Raw genomic sequence first — 21951 nt, forward strand, 5'->3', positions numbered from 1 at the left:
TGTTGCATCTCTGCCCTGATGACCTGAAGCATCATGGACCCATCAAGCTAGAAAGAGCTCACCCTTGTGTTCCCAGTCTAAGTCTATTTGGAACACTTGGGCAGCTTCATCTGCTCATTGGTTGTGTTGATGTTCCTCAGTGGCTCGACTCAGAGGTACGTGTGCATCTACATGACGTACTTTTACCACCAATTTCTCTATTCGAGCTGCAATGTCCTTCCACAGGTCAGCAACCCAAATAGGTTTACCCTTTCTCTGCCAGTTGTTCTGCTGCCACTGCTTTAGCCAACCCCACAAGGCATTTACTGCCATCCACGAGTCAGTGTAAAGATAGAGTCTCGGCCACCCCTCTCGCTCAGCAATATCCAGGGCCAGTTGGATGGCTTTGACCTCTGCAAACTGACTTGATTCACCTTCTCCTTCAGCTACTTGTGCAACCAGTCGTGTAGGACTCCACACGGCAGCTTTCCACTTCCGGCGGTTCCCTACAAGACGACAGGAGCCATCGGTGAAAAGGGCAAACTGTTTCTCAGTCTCTGGTAGATGATCATATGGTGGAGCTTCTTGAGCACATTTCACCACTTCTTGTGGTGGCATTCCAAAGTGGGTGCCTTCTGGCCAGTTTGTAATTGCTTCCACAATACCTGGACGATTAGGTTTCCCTATTCGAGCTCGCTGGGTGATTAAAGCAGTCCATTTACTCCAAGTCACATCGCTGGCATGATGAATAGGAGAGATGTTATTCTGGAACATGAATCTTAGCGCTGGTAACCTGGGAGCCAGGAGAAGCTGCGCTTCAGTGCCGATCACTTCTGAAGCAGCTTTAACTCCTTCGAATGCTGCAAGTATCTCCTTCTCAGTTGTTGTATAGTTGGCCTCGGAACCTCTGTAGCTCCGGCTCCAGAATCCCAAGGGTCGACCTTGAGTCTCCCCTGGTGCTTTCTGCCAGAGGCTCCAGTTGGGACCATTGTGTCCAGCTGCAGTGTAGAGCACGTTCTTGATGTCTGGCCCCGTTCGAACTGGTCCAAGGGCCATTACCTGCACAATCTCTTTTTTAATCTGCTCAAAAGCTTTCTGTTGGTCAGGACCCCATTTAAAATCATTCTTCTTTCGGGTCACCTCATAGAGGGGTTTCACAATTTCACTGTAACATGGAATATGCATTCTCCAGAAACCAACAGTCCCTAAAAAGGTTTGAGTGTCCTTTTTAGTAGATCATAGAATCATAGAATCATAGAATCTTAGGGGTTGGAAGGGACCTCGAAAGATCATCTAGTCCAACCCCCCCTGCTAGAGCAGGGTCACCTAGAGCACATCACACAAGAGCGCATCCAGGTGGGTTTTGAATGTCTCCAGTGAAGGAGACTCCACAACCTCCCTGGGCAGCCTGTTCCAGTGCTCTGTCACTCTCACAGTAAAAAAAATTTTTCGTATATTCACCTTGAACCTCCTATGCTCCAATTTCCACCCATTCCCCCTTGTCCTATCACTGGTCATCACTGAGAAAAGCCTAACTCCATCTCCCTGACACTCACCCCTTACGTATTTGTAAACATTGATGAGGTCACCCCTCAGTCTCCTTTTCTCCAAGCTAAAGAGACCCAGCTCCCTCAGCCTCTCCTCATAAGGGAGATGTTCTACTCCCTTAATCATCTTTGTAGCTCTGCGCTGGACTCTCTCAAGCAGATCCCTGTCCTTCTTGAACTGAGGGGCCCAGAACTGGACACAATACTCCAGATGCGGCCTCACCAATGCAGAATAAAGAGGTAGGAGAACTTCTCTTGACCTACTAACCACACCCTTTCTAATGCACCCCAGGATGCCACTGGCCTTCTTGGCCACAAGGGCACATTGCTGCCTCATGGTCATCCTCCTGTCTACCAGGATTCCAGGTCCCTTTCTCCTACACTGCTCTCCAGCAGGTCAGCCCCCAACCTGTACTGGTGCATGGTGTTTTTCTTCCCCAAATGCAGAACTCTACACTTGCCCTTGTTGAACTTCATCATGTTTCTCCCCGCCCAAGTCTCCAGCCTGTCTAAGTCCCTCTGAATGGCAGCACAGCCTTCTGGTGTGTCAGCCACTCCTCCCAGCTTAGTGTCATCAGCAAACTTGCTGAGGGTACATTCTGTACCCTCATCCAGGTCGTTGATGAAGATGTTGAACAACACCGGTCCCAGTACCGACCCCTGAGGGACTCCACTGGTCACAGGCCTCCAACCAGATTCTGTCCCATTGACTACAACTCTCTGACTCCTTCCTTTCAACCAGTTCTTGATCCATCTCACTACCTGATCACCAAACCCATACCTGATCAACTTATCTACAAGGATGCTGTGGGAGACGGTGTCAAATGCTTTACTGAAATCAAGGTATATACCACATCTACCGCTCTACCATCATCTATCCACCTAGTAATTTCCTCATAGAAGGCTATGAGGTTAGTCAAACATGATTTACCCTTGATAAAACCATGCTGACTGCTCCTGATGACCCCCATATCCTTGATATGCCTGGAGATAGTGCCAAGGACAACTTGTTCCATCACCTTTCCAGGGATGGAGGTGAGGCTGACCGGTCTGTAGTTACCCGGGTCCTCCTTCTTGCCCTTCTTGTAGACTGGAGTGACATTTGCTATCCTCCAGTCCTCAGGCACCTCTCCTGTTACCCATGACTTACTGAAGATGATGGAGAGTGGCCTAGCAATGACCTCCGCCAGCTCCCTCAGCACCCTTGGGTGCATTCCATCCGGACCCATGGATTTATGGATGTCCAGATTACTCAACTGATCCCGAACCCAATCCTCATCTACCATGGCAAACTCCTCCTCTATCTTGACTTCTTCTGGGGCTATATGAATCTGGGGCTCATGGGGAAATCCTGCAGGAGTAAAGACAGAGGCAAAGAAGGCGTTCAGCACCTCTGCCTTCTTTATATCGTCTGTCACCAGGGCTCCCACCTCATTCATCAGAGGGCCAATATTGCCTCTAGTGTTAGATTTGTTAGCTATGTATTTGAAAAAGCCCTTTCTATTATCCTTAACCTGACTTGCAAGGTTAAGTTCCAAGGAGGCCTTAGCTTTCCTAATTGCCTCCCTACATCCTCTGACAACAGACCTATATTCCTCCCAAGTGACCAGCCCCTCCTTCCATGATCTGTAGATTTTCCTCTTCCACTTGAGTTTGCCCAGTAGTTCCTTTTTTAACCATGCTGGTCTCCTAGCTCCCTTACTAGATTTCCTGACCATTGGGATGCTCTGATCCTGTGCTTGCAAGAAGTGGTCCTTGAATGTTGACCAGCTATCTTGAGCCCCTTTACCTTCTAGCACCCTGTCCCATGGGATTTCCCTTAACAGTTGATTAAGGAGGCCAAAGTTTGCCTTGTGGAAGTCCAGGGTTCTGATCCTGCTGGGTATTCTGTTCCTTCCACACAGGATCCTGAACTCCACCATCTCGTGATCACTGCAGCCAAGGCTGCCATTGACCACCACTGCTTCAACAAGGCCCTCCTTGTTAGTTAATACAAGATCCAGGAGCGCTCCTCTTCTAGTTGGCTTGTCCACCATTTGCATTAAGAAGTTATCATCAATGCACTGGAGGAACCTCCTAGACTGTGAAAGGCTGGCTGTGTAAGTCTTCCAGCAGATATCGGGGTAGTTAAAATCTCCCATGAGGACTAGGGCCTGTAGTTGTGAGGCTGCTTTCAACTGCCCGTAGAAAGCCTCATCAACTTCCTCATCTTGATCTGGAGGTCTGTAGTAGACCCCCACAACTGTATCACCCACACCAGCCTGCCCCTTAATTCTTACCCACAGACTTTCAACTTGCCCCTCATCAGCCCCTGCACAAAACTCAATACATTCTAGTTGCTCTCTCACATAAAGAGCAACTCCACCACCTCGCTTCCCCGCCCTATCTTTCCTAAAAAGCACATAACCATGCATGACCACATCCAGTCATGTGAGCTGTCCCACCATGTCTCTGTTATTGCTACCAGATCATAACCCTTAGCCCGTACACAGACCTCTAACTCTTCCTGCTTATTCCCCATACTGCGTGCATTAGCATACAGGCATTTCAGGAAGCAAACAGAGCACTCTGGTGGGACCAAATCCTCAGACCACCTGCCTTCGGGCCCTGGTGTGTTCCTCTTGGGCTTGTCCCTAACAGACTCAGTTTTCTCCCCTTCCGCCATCACGCCTAGTTTAAAGCCCTCTCGATGAGCCCTGCTAAGTCCTGCCCCAAAAGCCTCTTCCCCCTCTGGGACAAGTGCATCCCACCTGCCACCATCAGGCCAGGTGTCTCATATATCAGCCCATGATCAAAAAAACCAAAACCCTGTCTTTGGCACCAGTCTCTTAGCCATTGGTTGACCTGTAGCCTCTTCCTATTTACATCCCCAGCCATTCTTGCAGGAGGAATGGAGGCAAACACTACTTGCGCTCCAGACCCCCTAACTAGCCGTCCCAGGGCCCTGAAGTCTCTCTTCATTGCCCTTACGTTTCGTGTAATGATCTCGAAATGGTGGGGCCATAGCTGTTATTTTATTAATCACATCCATTGGGATCTGGCGACAACCATCTTGCCACTTGATTCCCAGGAATTGGATCTCTCGTGAAGGTCCCTTGACCTTACTTCTTTTCACAGCAAAACCAGCATCCAGAAGAATTTGGATGATCTTTTTACCTTTCTCAAAAACTTCTTCTGGTGTGTCACCCCACACAATGATGTCATCAATGTACTGTAGGTGTTCTGGAGCTCCACCCTTCTCCAGTGCAGCATGAATCAGTCCATGGCAAATGGTTGAGCTGTGTTTCCACCCCTGGGGCAGTCGATTCCAGGTGTATTGGACTCCCCTCCAGGTGAAAGCAAACTGTGGCCTGCACTCTGGTACTATAGGAATAGAGAAGAATGCATGTGCAATGTCAATAGTGGCATACCACCTGGCTGCTTTTGACGCCAGCTCATACTGAAGTTCTAGCATGTCTGGTACAGCAGCACTGAGTGGTGGTGTCACTTCATTCAGGCCACGATAGTCCACTGTTAGCCTCCACTCGCCATCAGGCTTTCGCACTGGCCAGATGGGACTGCTGAAGGGTGAATGAGTCCTGCTGATCACACCTTGGCTTTCCAATTGCCGGATCAGCTTGTGAATGGGGATCACCGAATCTCTGTTGGTGTGATACTGCCGTCTATGCACCGTTGAAGTGGTAATTGGCACCTGTTGATCCTCAACCTTCAGCAACCCCACTACAGAAGGGTCATCTGATAGGCCAGACAAAGTACGCAGCTGTTCAGTATCCTCAATCTCTACAGCCGCTATACCAAAGGCCCACCGGTACCCTTTTGGGTCACGGAAGTATCCTTTCCTAAGATAATCTATGCCAAGGATGCACGGAGCATCTGGGCCAGTCACTATAGGGTGCATCTGCCACTCCTCACCAGTAAGGCTCACATCAGCCTCCACAACAGTCAGCTGTTGAAAGCCTCCTGTCACTCCAGAGATAGTGACGGAGTCTGTTCCCTTATGATTCGACGGCACCAATGTGCACTGTGCACCAGTGTCCACCAAAGCTCTATATCTTTGTGGTTCTGATGTGCCAGGCCATCGAATCCACACAGTCCAATAAACTTGGTTATCCCTCTCCCCCTCCTGGCTGGGCATCTCTAGGGCTGAGCATTAGAACTCTATGAACCATCCTGATTATTGACCGATGCAACCTTCCTCTTGGAAGAACCATCTCCTGGTTTTGTTCTGTTTAGTAGCTCTTGCACACGCAACTGGAGAATATCAGTGGGTTTCTTGTCCCAGACCCTCATGTCCTCTTTAAAATGATTTTTCAAGAGAGACCACAGGTGGCGTCGCAGTGAGTCCTGTCTTCCTCGCTGCTGTCTCATAGCAGGACGTCTCTTATTAATGACTGCAACACGTGGCCAGTCATCTCTAGGGAGAATCTGGGGTTTACTTCCCCATCCATTTGGCATCCTATTCTTTCTGTCAGTCACATTTTCAATGGCTGAGGTTTGGAACTGAAGGGAATCACAGATGATGTCTCCATACTGTCGTGCTTTGAAAGCCACCTCACGCACAGTTGGTCTTACACTGTCATCAAAGCACCCCATGAAGGAGAATATATGGGCATGTGCTGCTGGTACAGCCTGAGCAAATCTCCGGAACATCGGTGTGTCACACTCAACATCATCAGGATTTGTAAGTCCATCTTTATCATAGATAACTTCTCGCACAGCTATCTCTCTCAAGTATGTGAAGGCTCTCTCAAGAGTGGGTGTTCTGCTCCAGCGCCATTCAGTGTCACCCTTGTGGGGGTATCTCTCTCTCACAGCTGAAAGGAGTCGGTCCCACAGGGTGGTAGTTCCCACCTTATTACTAAGTGCTCTGTCAATACCAGCATCTCTGGCCAGGGATCCCAACTGCTTGGCTTCTCTCTCGTCCACGTTGTGGGTTTCAGCACCACTATCAAAGCATCAGAGCAACCATGGAAGAATTCCCTCACCCTCAATGCAGGTAAAGTCCTTTCTCATGAGGCGCAGTTCTTTCATAGAGTGAGGATAGAAAAGGTCGTCGTCGTCATCGTTGTCGTCATCTGATTGAGGAGGGCCTGCAGTCGCTTTATCTGTTTGAGAGTGGCCTGGTTTTTTATCTGTCTGAGAGGCACCCGCTCCATCAACTGTATTAGAATCCTCTTCTTCCTCACCCTCACCTTCTGCTGCTTTAAGGAACTCTGGATATCTCAGACGGGAGCAGGTGAAAAGGGTGGAGCGCTTTGCCTTTGACTTGCTCCTGGTCACAGGTTTAACTAGCCTGATTTGCGATGGATCAGACTCTATCTCTGTAGGAGCAGTTGTTTTTGTAGCAGTAGGAGTGGTGGTATTGGCAGCAGTGGTGTTGGCAGCAGCAGTGGCAACAACATTGCCTGTGGGGGAGTGACAGTGAGTAGAACAGCATCTGGCCCTACGCATCCACATTACATTATAAACATTCAGCAAAAACATCCCTACTGTGACAATGCTATGCAGATCAAAAGCTGGGAGATTCAGCTTGAAAGAAAATAGAGGCTTAAAGTTGGACCAGCTAGGACTTGTACTGTGGCTGTACATATACAGTGCCCCCATAAAGAACAGTATCATAATCCCTAAAATCACCAGGCCAGTGATTATACAGTTGATAATGGCTACAGTCCTATCAATAAACCATAAAACGATCACAAGAGCAGCCACAAAAAGCAGAATGCTCTTGGCTGCATACCACATGTACAGCTGCAGGCTTGAAAGAAAATCCAGTAGATTCATTGCAGCAAATGTCTGTTCAGTTTTCAATCCATCAGGAAATTCAGCAAAATTACTTGCCATTGCTATGTGAGGGATTTCTCCCATCAGAGATGGAATTTGTAATCTGGGCTTAAAATTCGAGCCCCACGTTGGGCGCCAATTAATTGTTGTCACCGTTTGACTCAGTTTGACAACAATGCTCTCGATCCCCTCCCCCTCCCACCCAGGTAGGGAAGGAGAGAGAGAAAAAAAGAGAGAGAGACTTGGCTAGATTGAAAACTGAACCGTGCAGCTTTAATTAGAATACTCATGTGTGATATGAGAGGATATATATATATATATATATATATGTGATTATACATAGGTGTGGGTAGAAGCCTTTCGTCTCCCCCCACCCCCAGCAACACCCACAGCACTCGCTTCAGACGAGACAATTTCGAGGAATCCCAAAGCTGCTCCTGGAGAAAGGCAGAGAGTTACGAGGGTCAGGAGGGCTTGAGGTCGATGGGTCGATGATGATGGGCAGATGCTGTTTTCCCAGACGCCCACCATGAATGGAAGAGAGATAGAGAGAGAGAGAAGAAGGAAGGGAGACGGAGAGGCGAAGCAAAGCAGAGAGAGAGCGAAGTAGAAAGCAAGGAAGTTTTCTTCTGTCATCTCCGACCTTCCCCCGAGCCTACGTAGATATATGGAATGGAATATCTCTGGCCAGTTTTGCTGTCCCTCTAACCCAGCCTCCCACAGGGGGGCCACAGATCCCCCTGCAGTGTCTGAGCCGGCAGAGCAAAGGCACGACCTTGAGGGCCCAGCAATTACAAAAACATTCCAGTGTCTTATCAACCGAGCAGAACACGCAGTTGCTAGTTGAAGAAAGCTCACTGAAAAGAAAAAAAGGAATCATCAAAAGAAAAACTGGCTTTATCCTGGCTCAAACCAGGACACAGACCTAATTTAAAAGATGAACCACTGAGTAATGCAGATACGGACTTATTCACAGGTAATGCCTACAAGAGAATTAAATATAAAACCACCCCAGTACATAGAAAAGGAGAACCATTCGGTGGCAACATGAAAATACTCAAAGGATTAAGAAGGCTGGTGGGTTACCCCAAACCAACAAGCTCTTCCCACTGCCAAAATTGTGGAAATGCTTCCTAAGAGATTACATTAGGAAACTCACATAGGTGTAGAGGGCCCTTTTACCGAGCAATGGACATGTGAGCAATCCAGCCTTTACTGTAAACATCTGGGCCCCCAGGCAAGGACGTTCCCATGGATACCAACTGAAAAAGTGAGCAGCGAAGTAAACAACTTCCGGATGTGCCGAAGAAGGAAGTGAGGTAGAGAGTCATGACTGCGCATGTGGGTGCTAGGAATCAATCACTGTTTAGGTCGTGGCAGGCTTTATGGCAGCTGACCAATGACAAGAGTGGTTTCAGACACGTGTACACAGCACGGGGGTATATAAGAAAGGTTGGCAGGTAAAATAAATTGGCATTCACCTAATCATATTGATTCCTGCGTGTCCGTCCTTGAATCCTCCCGCACATAGGTGCAGATGCATTGATGAACAGCATTAAAAGATATGCCATTGAGCCAAAAATGCAGACTAAAGCAGACATCATAGTGAAAAGACACAACTCCAAGATACAAAGAAAACCTCCCAGCAGGAAACATAAAAAGAGGAATCACTCCAGGGAAATACTGGCAAATAGATTTTTCTGAGTTACCAAAATGTAATTGGTACAAATATAGTATAGTATAATTCTTATATTTGGAATTCCTGAGGGCCTTTCTTCTGATAATAGACCCCACTTTATTGCAGAAGTGATCCAAGGAGTGTCCAAGTTTCTACAATTCAAATGGGACTTGCACACCCCATGGAATCCACAGTCTAATGGGAAGGTAGAGAGAATGAATCAGATCATTAAAAAACAATTTGCTAAAGTATGCCAGGAAACTTACCTGCAGTGGATTGATGTTTTACCTTACTGTGAATTAGAAGCACTCCAAGAATCAGGGAAGGAGTGAGCCCATTTGAGATTCTGTATGGTATACCTTATCCAGTTAAAAGCATTGTAACAAGAAGTGAACAGATGCATATCAAAGGAGAGGGAATGTTGAAAGATTATTTGCTGTCTCTGTCGTGGGTTTTGTCAACCCTTCACAGGTACCTGAATGTGGAGAATAGCCATGGGAAAAGAAAAAGGGCCTCCTCTATCTGTAAAGAAGTAGATAAAACAATATGAGACCAGCTAAGGGCCAGGGCTTGCTGTGAGCAGCACTGTGGATATTGACAAAAATCAGAACACTGTTTATCGTGTGCTCGGTGTATGATTGGCTACATCCTGGGAACCCAAAGTCTGTGTATGTGCCAAGGAGCAGGTGTGAGTGCTGTTTACATTCTCTGTACCCCGGTTGCTTAATCGCAGTTCCCACTGTAAAAGTATATAAGGGAGCATTTTCTCATAATAAACGATTCCACTGCTTCTCACCCTGGAGTCCGTGTCTTAACCACCACAAATGGTGCCCGAACTGGGATTTTGCATTTGAAAGAGGCAATCGTCAGGATTAGTGCTGGAGAAAAGTTTTACAATTCCGATGGTGGCTTCGCGATTGACCGTCGGGGGAAGACGAGCGCACTCACTACAAATTTACTTTCACTACCTTCTGTTGAACGGATAAGTAAGCAATCGCAGTAACATGGGGCAGCCAGTCTCCAAGGAACATAAGTCGTGTGCTGAAGTTTTGCAATGAATTTTAAAATAACAAGGTTTCGCAGTGTCTTCATCGAACTTAGTGAATTTTTTACTGTGGATTAGAAAAAAATGCACTTGGTTTTCTATTGCTGGTGCTTATGATAGTGCTGTCTGGGCTAGAGTGAGGGAAGAGTTGAAAATTCGGAAAGACCTTCAGTTCCCAGTTTTAGATGAGTTGGAAATCACCTGGAAAGCTGTGTATACTGCTTTGAAAACGTTGCAGCCTGCTGAGGATCTGTTGCAATCTAAGGCGGCACCCCCGCCTTCTCGGGCTGATGAGGAAAAGGGCTCATGTGGGATTTTATGTGATAAAGTTAGAAAACCTAAGGATGCTTTCGGCCCCGGATCTGTTGATCCAGAGGGCAAGTCGGATCTATACGCCCCCCTCCCCCCTCTGACCCACGTGCGGCTTTTGCGGATGCCGCTCCCGCTGCCCATAAATCAGTGGGGGGTCAGTGCTTTTTGGAGAATGCGGTAGTTCCTTCTGCACCGTCCTGTGAAACAGTTGAGAATATGGGGGGACCTCTGATTGATTTGGATACTCAGATAAATGAACCTAAGGCATTTCCAGTTAGCAGCCAGATGTTTGATCAATGTCGTCGAGATGCTTTACAGAATGGTGATGTTGCTCTGTTAACTTGCGTGCCGGTCGTGATTAGGGACGGTCGACCCCCGGAGCATGTAGCGCTTTCCTATGAGGTTCTAAAAGAGGTCAGGAAGGCAGTCCGCGATTATGGCTTGCAGAATCATTTTACCATAAATCTTATTCCAGCTATTGGTGATAGTTATATTATGGTACCTGCCGATTGGAAAGCCTTGCTGCGTATGATTATTATATCAGCATATATCAGCATCTCAATATACCGTTTGGTGGGCTGAATATCAGGAGTTGGTTACGGTGCAGGTCATGGATAACATTGCAGCTGGTTCAGGAGTCGGCGAGAATGACCTGTTAGGAAAGAACGCGAGAGCTACTACCCCCCAGGCGCAAGCGGAGATGCCGCGGGCAGCGTTTCAGCAGGCTGCGGATCTAACGTTAAAAGCTTTATGTAAAGTACCCGAAGCAGGGCGGCGGGAATTGTCTTTTGCCGCTATTAGACAGGGGCCGCAGGAGCCCTATGTTTCTTTTACAGATCGACTTCAAACAGCTATCTCAGGGCAGGTAGACAATGAGGAGGCGGCTCCTGTGTTGTTGTTTCAGCTGGCCTTTGAAAATGCAAACGTAGACTGTCAGAAGGCAATCACCCCGATTAGTCACTCTGCAAAGTCAGTAGCTGAGCTATTAAGACCTTGTCAAAATGTGGGCTCAGAGAAAAAGAAGGCATCTGTGTTGGCTGCAGCCCTTGCTCAGCAGTTTACGGTGGGCAGAGAGGGTCTGAAGTGTTTTGAATGTGGCAAAGAGCGTCATCTTAGAAAAGAATCCGATCGGGGGGGGGGAGCGGTCAGAAAAGAAACAGCAGGCGTCCCGCATCCCGGGCCTGAGAAGGGGACCGGCGGCTGCAGAAAGCCGCCCCGCTCCCGCCCTTGCCCTCTCGAGCGCCAGCAACGCCCGCCCAGCTGCCGCCGCGGGTCTTTTTTAATAGCCACCTTGTACTCTTTCCTCTGGTCAGTTAGTGGCGCAGCTTTTATTACTGCCGTTCTCTGTCCCCGATGCTGTGATCGTAAGCGAGGACAGTTTTTTTTGGCGAGTACTAGTAACCCACAGATATTTTGGATACCGAAAAAAACATCTGGAAAATGGCGTTTGTTACAAGATCTTAGGGCAGTGAATGCTGTCATGCAGCCAATGGGGACCTTACAACCTGGAATTCCAAGTTCTTCTATGATTCCTGCAGAGTGGCCTTTATATGCGATTGATCTTAAGGATTGCTTTTTTACCATATTGTTGCATCCTGATGACTGTGCACATTTGGCCTTTTCAGTGCCTTCCATTACCAACCAAGGGCCAATGCAAAGATATCAGTGGGTGGTACTGCCACAAGGAATGATGAACAGCCCTACCATATGTCAGATTGTGGTGAACAGTGCCATTTCTCCCATTAGAGCAGAATTTCCACAAGTAACAATTTATCATTATATGGAGGATATACTGTTAGCTGCTAAACAGCGAGCAGAGTTGTTACAAGCACTGACTCAGCTGAAACACTCTCTGGCAATTTATGCTTTGCAAATAGCACCTGAAAAGATCCAAGAGGAAACTCCCTGGAAATATTTGGGTTGGCGGCTGTATGCAGGTACAGTTTTCCCTCAGCATCTCCGTATTGCTAGCTCCATTAATACTTTACATGATCTCCAGAAGTTGCTAGGGACCATCAATTGGATTAGACCTTTATTGGGAACCACTACAGAGGAATTATCCCCACTTTTTTCACTCTTAAAAGGTGAGGCTGACTTAATGTCATCTCAATGCCTCACAGCTGAGACGAAACATGCATTAGACCATGTGGCTGACAAAATTGCATCTTCTCATGCGCATAGGTTGCAATCTGCTTTGCCCATCTCTCTGTGATTTATAGTTCTTTCCAATCGTATGGACTGATTGGACAAAGGAGAGAGACGGACATGAATCTCTTTGTCCTGGAATGGGTGTTTCTGTTGCATGCTTTTACCAAAACAATGACTACTGCATTGGACATGGTCATCAGTGTGATTTCCCGAGGCAGGTTGAGAATTCAGCAACTGTCAGGAAAGGATCCTGATTGTATTTATTTCCCATTCACTAAGGAGGTCTTTGACACATTGTTACATGAATCACTGTCATTGCAAGCTGCCCTTGCTGATTATTTAAACATTTCTAAATGTTTTCTCCCATGGCACAAGTTGCTTCATTCTTTGTCAGATCTGCCTTTGCAACCTCGTATATTGGCATTTGTGAGAACACTGGAAGGTGCCCGTACAGTGTTTGTTGATGGCTCAGGGCGATTGCATGAGGCTGTGGTGGTTTGGCGACCAGAAACAGGTAAGGACTGGCAATGGTCAATAATTACAGTGGAAGGTTCCACTCAAGTGGTAGAACTGTCTGCCGTGCTCCATGCCTTTTCCCTTTTTCCCTCAGAGCCCCTGAATATTGTTGCAGATTCTTTATATGTGGTGGGTATTGTACAAAGGATAGCTGACTCTTTCCTTAAGGAGGTTCACAATCGCCAGTTGTTTGAATTATTTGTACGGTTAGCAAAGACCCTGAAGAGCTGCAAACATCCTTATTTTATCATGCATATTCGGTCTCAAACTACTCTGCCTGGACCCAGAGCAGAGGGTAGTTATATTGCAGACAGTCTCACTGTCAACGTTTGACTCAGTTTGACAACAATGCTCTCGATCCCCTCCCCCTCCCACCCAGGTAGGGAAGGACAGAGAGAAAAAAAAAGAGAGACTTGGCTAGATTGAAAACTGAACCGTGCAGCTTTAATTAGAATACTAATATGTGATATGAGAGTATATATATATATGTGATATATATGTGATTATACATAGGTGTGGGTAGAAGCCTCTCGCCTCCCCCCACCCCCAGCAACTCCCACAGCACTTCCCTCAGATGAGACAATTTTGAGGAATCCCGAAGCTGCTCCTGGAGAAAGGCAGAGAGTTAAGAGGGTCAGGAGGGCTTGAGGTCGATGGGTCGACGATGATGGGCAGATGGTGTTTTCCCAGACGCCGGCCATGAACAAAAGAAAGAGAGAGAGAAGAAGGCAGACAGAGAGGCGAAGCGCGAGAGAGCGAAGCAGGAAGGAAGGAAGTTTTCTTCTGTCATCTCCGACCTTCCCCCGAGCCTACGTAGATATATGGGATGGAATATCTCTGGCCAGTTTTGCTGTTCGTCTAACCCAGCCTCCCACGGGGGGGCCACAGATCCCCCCGCAGTGTCTGAGCCGGCAGAGCAAAGGCACAACCTTGAGGGCCCAGCAATTACAAAAACATTCCAGTGTCTTATCAACCTAGCAGAACACGCAGTTAGTTGCTAGTTGAAGAAAGCTCACTGAAATGATAAAAGGAATCATCAAAAGAAAAACTGGCTTCATCCTGGCTCAAACCAGGACACTCACTATGGCAATTTCAACCTCTCAGGCCTTTGAGCTAGTACATCTGTCTCATGATATCTTTCATGAGAATGCTAGTTCCCTTTGCAAGATGTTTAGCCTTACTATGGAACAGGCTGAGGACATTGTACATGCCTGTGCTGATTGTCAATAGCTAACTCCAGTGTCTCTTACTGAAGGTGTGAACCCTAGGGGATTATATGCCAATGAACTGTGGCAAACTGATGTCACGCATTTTCACGCTTTCGGTTGTCAGAAGTATGTACATGTTACAGTGGACACCTTTTCTGGGTTTGTGGCTGCTACTGCAGCCACTGGAGAAAAATCTCGGGATGTCCGAAAGCATTGGCTTCATTGTTCTGCAGTTTTAGGGGTGCCTCATAAAATCAAGAGACAACGGTCCTGCCTATGTCTCTCGACCCACCCAATATTTTTTAAAGCAATGGGGGTGTCCTATGTAACAGGCATTCCCCACTCCCCAATGGGCCAGGCTATTATTGAACGTACCCACAGCACCTTGAAGGCTATGTTGTTAAAACAAAAAAGGGGAAATCCCCTTTCACCAAAGGAGCATTTAGATAAAGCCACATATGTACTTAATTTTCTGAATCGTTCTGGCACACATCTGCTGACATCTGCAGCTGAGCGTCAATTTGGGCACACTCCAAATTTTGCTGCTATGCCCAAAGTCTGGTATCGTGAACCAGGGAATCCCAAATGGAATGGTCCAGTAGAATTAATAACTTGGGGGAGAGGGTATGCATGTGTTCTTCTTCCCTCAGGACCTCATTGGTTGACAGCAAAGATCGTGAAGCCCTACCATGAGCTGGAGTGACAAATTCCAGAACCCAATCCCCAAGATGAATCTTCTGCAGATCAGGATGAGACCTCCTTACCAGAGACCTAAGCCACACGAAGGAGCAAGCGATGTAACATGGGGCATCATCCGTATTTGTTTTTATTAGCTGAAGGCTGGACTGTAGTGAATTGTAACAGCTTCTTTTTGCATTAATGTGTGAGACTCCATATATGCTAGCTGGTTTTGCCCATGAGAATATGTCTCTGTTGCATATCTCTTTTATCATTCCTTTACAGTTAATCTCTTTATAATATCAGCAGTTATTATATTGATCAATGTATTGGTTGCTTCTGATGCTTTAGTAGAATCTGTTGTATAGGATTGGGTTAGTGTTAATGGTCTGGGGCTGAAACAGATAAAGGGGCATCACAGATCCCAGACCAAATTGGTTGGGCATGCACATTTGGCCTCATGTTACGCAACCTGGGCAGGATGACTTAGGACACATGTTGGCCCCATGTGTCAGAACCTCGTCTCTCTTGTAAAGGTGTCACGAGCTGATATTGGGGGACTACCGGCTGTCAGGATGCTTTCGTGACATCCCCCCCCCCCGATGTGGAGGGGCCGTTGAATAAGACCGAGGGCTCACACGTGGCACTCGCCTCTCACAGAGGAACAGCCACCGCGGACCGTATTTTATGGTAGTACTTAGAATGCACACCCCCACCACGCTCACAAATTACCTCCAAGACTAATGTTTACTACACGAATTAATCGGTTTATTAAGGGTTAACACAAACTGAGGGATGATGTTTAGGGAAAATGCAAATGTAAATGGCTACCAGGGATATATACAGTAAGAAAGTGTCCTTTAAGGAGGTAATGCAAAAGGTCCAATGCTTTTAAGGGAGAGGGTTAAGGACCAAAGGGAGGAAGCCCGACGTCAGTCCTCCTTAAGAGGTCGCGCTGTGTGTGTGCGGTGATGTTACCCTCCGGCGGTTTGTCCCGGATGGCTCCTTTCCCAGCAGCAGCGCGGTTGGTGGCCCCTTTTAGCCAGGCAGGACGGCAGGGTCCGCAGTCCGTGGTTCCGGAGGGGTAGCCTCTCGCGGCTCAGCAGCGGCTGTTGGTTTCCCCGGCAACCGGCAGCAACACCGGGGGGCTCCGGCCCCGACCCCAGGGCTCGGGACCCCGGCACGCTCGGCGCTGAGGCTCAGGCTGGACCCGGGGCAGGCAGGCAGGGTCCCAGCACCAGTGTCTGCAGCAGGGGGGTGTCCCACGTAGAATGCATCCGAACGGGCCTCAGGGAGGAGGGAAGGGCCCACCTGCTGCACTCGCTGCCTTTTATACCCCCCTGACCCACCTGTCCAGTCAGTGTCACTGTCCAGAGCCAATGAGCATCCATGAGCCCCAAGTTAGGGTGGTGACTACCAGGGGCACAGGATGGCTTGTCGCCCATCCTTTCTGTCCCGGGCCACATCTGTTGTTTTGGGTTCAGTTGTCCTTGAGAAGCAAGTCTGTTTTAGTTCGTTAGCTGGGAATAATCAAGAGAGGCCTTCGCTGGCTTAAAAGGCATTTTGTTTAGACTTATGTGGGGAAGAAAAGAACAGTTTCCCACAAAAGGGTATATAAATGGGTTTTTTTCCTGAAACTGTGATTTGTAGTACTGCTTTGCATAGGGAATTAGTAGCTTAATAGATTGCATCTGCATTGTGATTGGGAATGCATTAGGAGGGTGGGATAATACTACTGGTGAGAAATTTTCTTTGGCTGATCTCTCACAGCCACTGGGATCTTCAACACGCTGCTGCACCCTGTTTTAGTGATACTATTAATGCAAATCTGTATGTACTTGTCACAGTAGTAACTTGTTACTGTGGGAGGCAGGTGAAGCTCTGCATTGATAAGCAGGTGAAAAAGACTGGGACTGGCCAAGTGCCTCCTACCACAGTCAAGGGCAAGACTGGGTTGGCCTCTTTGTTTGCCACCAAGAAGAACATTGAGCTCTGCTGTTGGCTGCAACCCAACAGGCCTTGAGTAGCGGAGACATGCCATACCACACCTTGATGTGAGGGATGGCCTCCCCTGTTCTAAGAGGGCCATCCAGGAGGGGAGGGCAGGCTACAAAGCCTGCAGCTGGCATGAAGCACCAAATGGTTGCATCTGGACATCCATTTGAGGACTGCAACACACCAAAGCCCAGATCATGTCCACCCTCATCTTGAGTGGCTATTGAAAAAAAAAAAAGGGGGGGAGATGTGGAGAATAGCCATGGGAAAAGAAAAAGGGCCTCTTCTATCTGTAAAGAAGTAGAGACCAGCTAAGGGCCAGGGCTTGCTGTGAGCAGCACTGTGAATGTTGACAAAAATCAGAACACTGCTTATCGTGTGCTCAGTGTATGATTGGCTACATCCTGGGAACCCATGGTCTGCGTATGTGCCAAGGAACAGGTGTGAATGCTGTTTACACTCTCTGTACCCCGGTTGCTTATTCTTAGTTCCCACTGTAAAAGTATACAAGGGAGCATTTTCTCATAAACAATTCCATTGCTCCTCACCCTGGAATCCATGTCTTAACTACCACACCTGAACCAGAGAACTCCTCTACCTTTCAACTCACCCAAGCACCACTGCCAATTAGGAGATTCAGTCTACATCCTGTTGAGAATATGTATATAGTTTAATGTCTCTCATGGACATAGTTGATTGAATACAGAGAGACATAACAGACTGTTTTCTCTCCAAGAACATTCTCGAGAACACTGCTGCCTGGTGACTGACAGGACCCTGGGTAGGAAAATAGCAACTTTGTTACTGTAAAAAGTCTAAAGGCAGTGATTGGTCCATAGAGGCGCAGAGACACGAACCAGTCACAAACTCCAGTGTACTTTCTTAAGAGCAAAAAAAGGACTGTAGCAGCAGCTTGCGCGCGGTTTGTCGTGGTAGCATGGTCGAAGAACGGGGAGACTATCTTCTAAAGAGCTGGGAGCCGAGCTGGAATCATAAAAGAGCTAAAGGAATTACTGGGATTACTTTAAAACGCCTCCGTATTTCGCCTGTCTGCCACTCACCACCAGTTCGCCGCCTGCAGTCTGCTTGCTGTGTGTCTGCCTGTTTAATAGCCTGTTTGCCGCCCGCTCGCTGCAGACGTCTCTCACCGCTCATAGCCCGCTTGAGTCTCTGCTCGCAGGTTGCCACCAACCCGTTCTGCTAAACCAGGAACTTCGCTCCCAATCCCCGCGGGACGCCAGGAGCTGTAAGAGCGGTAGCACTTCCGGGTTTTCCTTTCTGTACCTTTCTGCAGTACTTTACAGGAGATAAACTGACACTCATAACAACAATCCCTCCAGGGGGGCGACGGACATAAATATCTCAATTTTTGCATATTTTATCTTTCTCCTTTAAACCTCTTTTATCCGAGGTAACATCTCCAGCAGGAGATTCTTGGTTTAAACAAGAACACTTAATATACCTGATTGTTTTCTCAGTTCCCCTATTGCATTTACCCTGAGCACTCTCTATAATTAATCCCTAAATAAACCGTGGTTAATTCGTTAAACATGTTTCGATATTAAGTACTGATTTTCGCTCGTGGCTCTAAATAGAGGGTTATAATTACTTGCATGTCCAGCACATTCATGCTGGCTCCAATTCGGAGCGGACCCGCGTAAAATCCTCGATCCAATTGCTCTGCTTGTATTACTGAGAGGTCAGTAATGAAACAAAAACTCGGAGCTTCCAAACCCCCTTGCTTTCTAACACTCCTCACCGCAGTGGGAGGCTAGGTGCGGCTGGGTAAGGATTCCGAGATCAAGACCCAATAACAACAAACAAGCTGTTACTGAGCAGGCATTCTTTATTGCAGCGCTGGGCAGCACTGGGGCTTCTCCACCATGAGTGCTCCAACGAGTCAGTGAAACACCCCTACTAATATACACCAAAAACATGCATATTCAGTTCCATGTCAATGAGTTCCCAGAATTCTTCTACATAGTCATTTTATTTCCTGGAATTGGCTATCTTTGTAATTATGCATGCTCGAGGGTCTCCTGTGGGGGTCTTTGTTGATCCTAGTCCTTTGTGGTCTTTGTCCTGTCTCTGTCCTGGTCCTGTCTCCAGTCTCCCGCTGGTAGGTTGCCCAGGTGGGTCAGAATCCACATCAGTGTGTCTGTAGGTGCCCCAGAATCTTAGAAGACTTGATGTTATCACAACCTACAGGATGCTTGGCATAGTTGACTGATAGTTTCACAAAGCACCTTGTTTTAAAAGCAACCCTTAGTATAGCAAATTCATTATTTTAGTAAACTTTTATTAGGCTATATTTCTATTGAATTCACCAAAGAATACCCCATGATGTATCAGTAATGATAAAGGGGACTAACACATAAGGAGCAAACAAGATGACATTGTTTAGCTTAGATACGGCTTGGAATGTAAGTGAGGGTATTGTGTGAGGGGATGTTTAAACAGGAGCTTACTGAGAAAGCAGGAACGTTGTGCAGACCCCAGAAAGGTCCCAGGAGGTTGCTGGACATCCTCGTCTCCAGCAGGGACACCAGCCAGAGAGATCAATTCTGAGGATTAAGGGCCAGACAAAGGGACACCCAGCTGTGGACAGGCAAGGGTGATCCGGGAGGGTTGACAGGACTCTTGGCACCAGACACGCGTTCAGCCGCTGGCCTGGATCTTACCTCTCCTGCTGATCTCTGGGGGTGGGAAAACTCTGACACACGCCCCGTGACATCTGCGCGAACGGTGACTCTCTAGGGGACCTTCAGTTTTGGCCGGTGATCTGGATCAGCCTTTAATTTGGGTTTTTATTTGAGAGCCGCCGTAGCCCCTCGCGCGGTGGTGTAGGTCAAGCAGCAAAAAAGGCAGCAGCAACTTCAGAAGACTGGCTTTGGTGCCTGAAAAGTATCTGGAGATGGACTGTTCCAAGTTCTGTTAACAACATATATGGCTGTAAAGCTGGAAGGAATCAAGCCTTGGATTCATTACACACGGATCAAGAGAGCAGCACCCAGAGACAAGTGGACAGTGATACCTTGAGCAGATAACCTGTTACAAATAAAAATTAAAAAGGACACTAGATTAATTGCATTGGAGACTGATGCTAAATCAGTTTCACATTCAGAGTGTATATAAGGAGCAGTTTTCTGTATTGTCTTTTAAGAATAATATTGATTATCTTTTTATGTTCCTATATAGGTACACTACTGTTCTCAAGTCCAACAATGAAAGAAGTATGGTGGGTAGTGCCAGATAAATTACTCACTGTGACATCCATAATAATGAAAGAGGTGATGCAAAGAACTCATCAGCAAATGCATGTCGGGGCAGAAGCCCTAGCAGACTTATTAAAGACCTTCATTATCGAGACATGAATGCTTGGTATAGCCAAAAGCATTACCAGGAAGTGTGAACTGTGTTTGAAAAATAATCCTAAAATCCAGCCAAGGCCACCACAGGGAGAGGTAAAAAGAGGAAATACACCAGGAGATTATTGACACATTGACTTCTCCAAACTACCATGGCAAAATGGGTAAGGTATTTGTTGCTGAGAAGTAGATAACTTCTCAGGTTGGCCAGAGGCTTTTCCATGTCGCACCAGTCAAGCAAAGGAAGTAAAATTCTTTTAAACAAGTGTGGGGAACGCCCTATCTTCTTTACCCCACATAAGACTAAACAAAAGATGCCTTTCAAGCCAGCAAAACAGGAGTGACGCCTTCACTCAAGGACAGAATGAGCAGGCCTCTTGCCCTGCGAGATAGGTGCATAGCAAAGGAACAACATAAAGGTTATGATGACTGGCAGAAGAAAAAACAATAGATTAAAAACGTAAATATACATGGCCAATAGTGATTGGCTAATTCAGACAGTGGTATCTTTTGGAATAATGGTCTTTGGTCTATAAAAAAGAAGAAAGAGAAAAATCTGCGGGGGTTTTTAGGACTCTGCTCGCCCTCTCTGCCTGCTTTGGACAGACCCCGCTGCAGCACCTGGACCTGCTTGGACGCCACTCCCGCGCTCGAAGGAACGGAGAAAGGGGGGCGCCGCCTGTGCTCGCCCCGCGGGGGTCGTGCCCGCTCCCTGGAACTCTGCCTGCCTGGCCCGGACCGAATCGGACCAAAGAAGCCAGCCCAGCCTGCGTCTGCCACTTGCCACGGGACCGGAGCCTTGCCCGCCAGTAGCAGGAAGGGGTCACCCCGGTTACTGGGACGCCGGCCCCCTTGCAGATCTCCAATTGAGCCTGCCAGCACTTCGGACGATCAAATTAAGGAAGGAAGGTAAATATACAGGCACACACGCACACACACACATACTTTTACCTTCTTACAGGGCTCAACTCCTACCCTTTCACTCCATTGGTTTGCACCTCTCCTGAACCTTGATCCCTTAGTGTGTGTTATCCCTTAATAAACTGATTAATTTACAAACTAAACATTGGTCTCAGTAACAATTTCTGAGCGTGGTAGGGGGGGGGGTACTTTAATCTACCCTCTAAGAAACGATCCCACACTCAGGGCTCATTTATAAACCTCTCCACATTGGGGGGGGAAGTCGCGAAAATATCCTGACAGCTGGTAGCTCTTGGTACCGGCCCGCGACAACAAGTAATTTCTAGATGTGGTGTACCTATAGGAATGTCATCAGACAGGGGACCCCATTTATAGCAAAGGTGATACAAGACTTAGTGAAGGTTCTAGGCCTAAAGTGGGATTTGCGTAGCCCCTGGAGATCTTCCATCCATGGACAGCATCCAGGGAGGACTCCTTCTATCCATCACTGTCAACCCCTAGGCTTGTGCATCCCTGACCCTCATAACTCTACCCTCAGCCCCTGTCTGCTCTGCAGCTCTCTCCGGCAGTGCTCTGGAACTTTTCGGGACTGTTCACAGCTAAGGAGAGTGCTGTGGGAATGGCTGGGGGTGGGGGGAGGCAAGAGGCTTTTGTACATTCCTGAACACATTTGTATATAATTGTACACATTTTCTTTTATCACTATCGTGGTTCCTTGTCTCTCTCCTGCCTGGCTCACCAATAATGTTCTGGTTTGGGCCCAACATGACAACAA

Source organism: Apus apus, chromosome W, assembly GCF_020740795.1.
Source record: "Apus apus isolate bApuApu2 chromosome W, bApuApu2.pri.cur, whole genome shotgun sequence".
Classification (NCBI taxonomy): Eukaryota; Metazoa; Chordata; class Aves; order Apodiformes; family Apodidae; genus Apus; species Apus apus.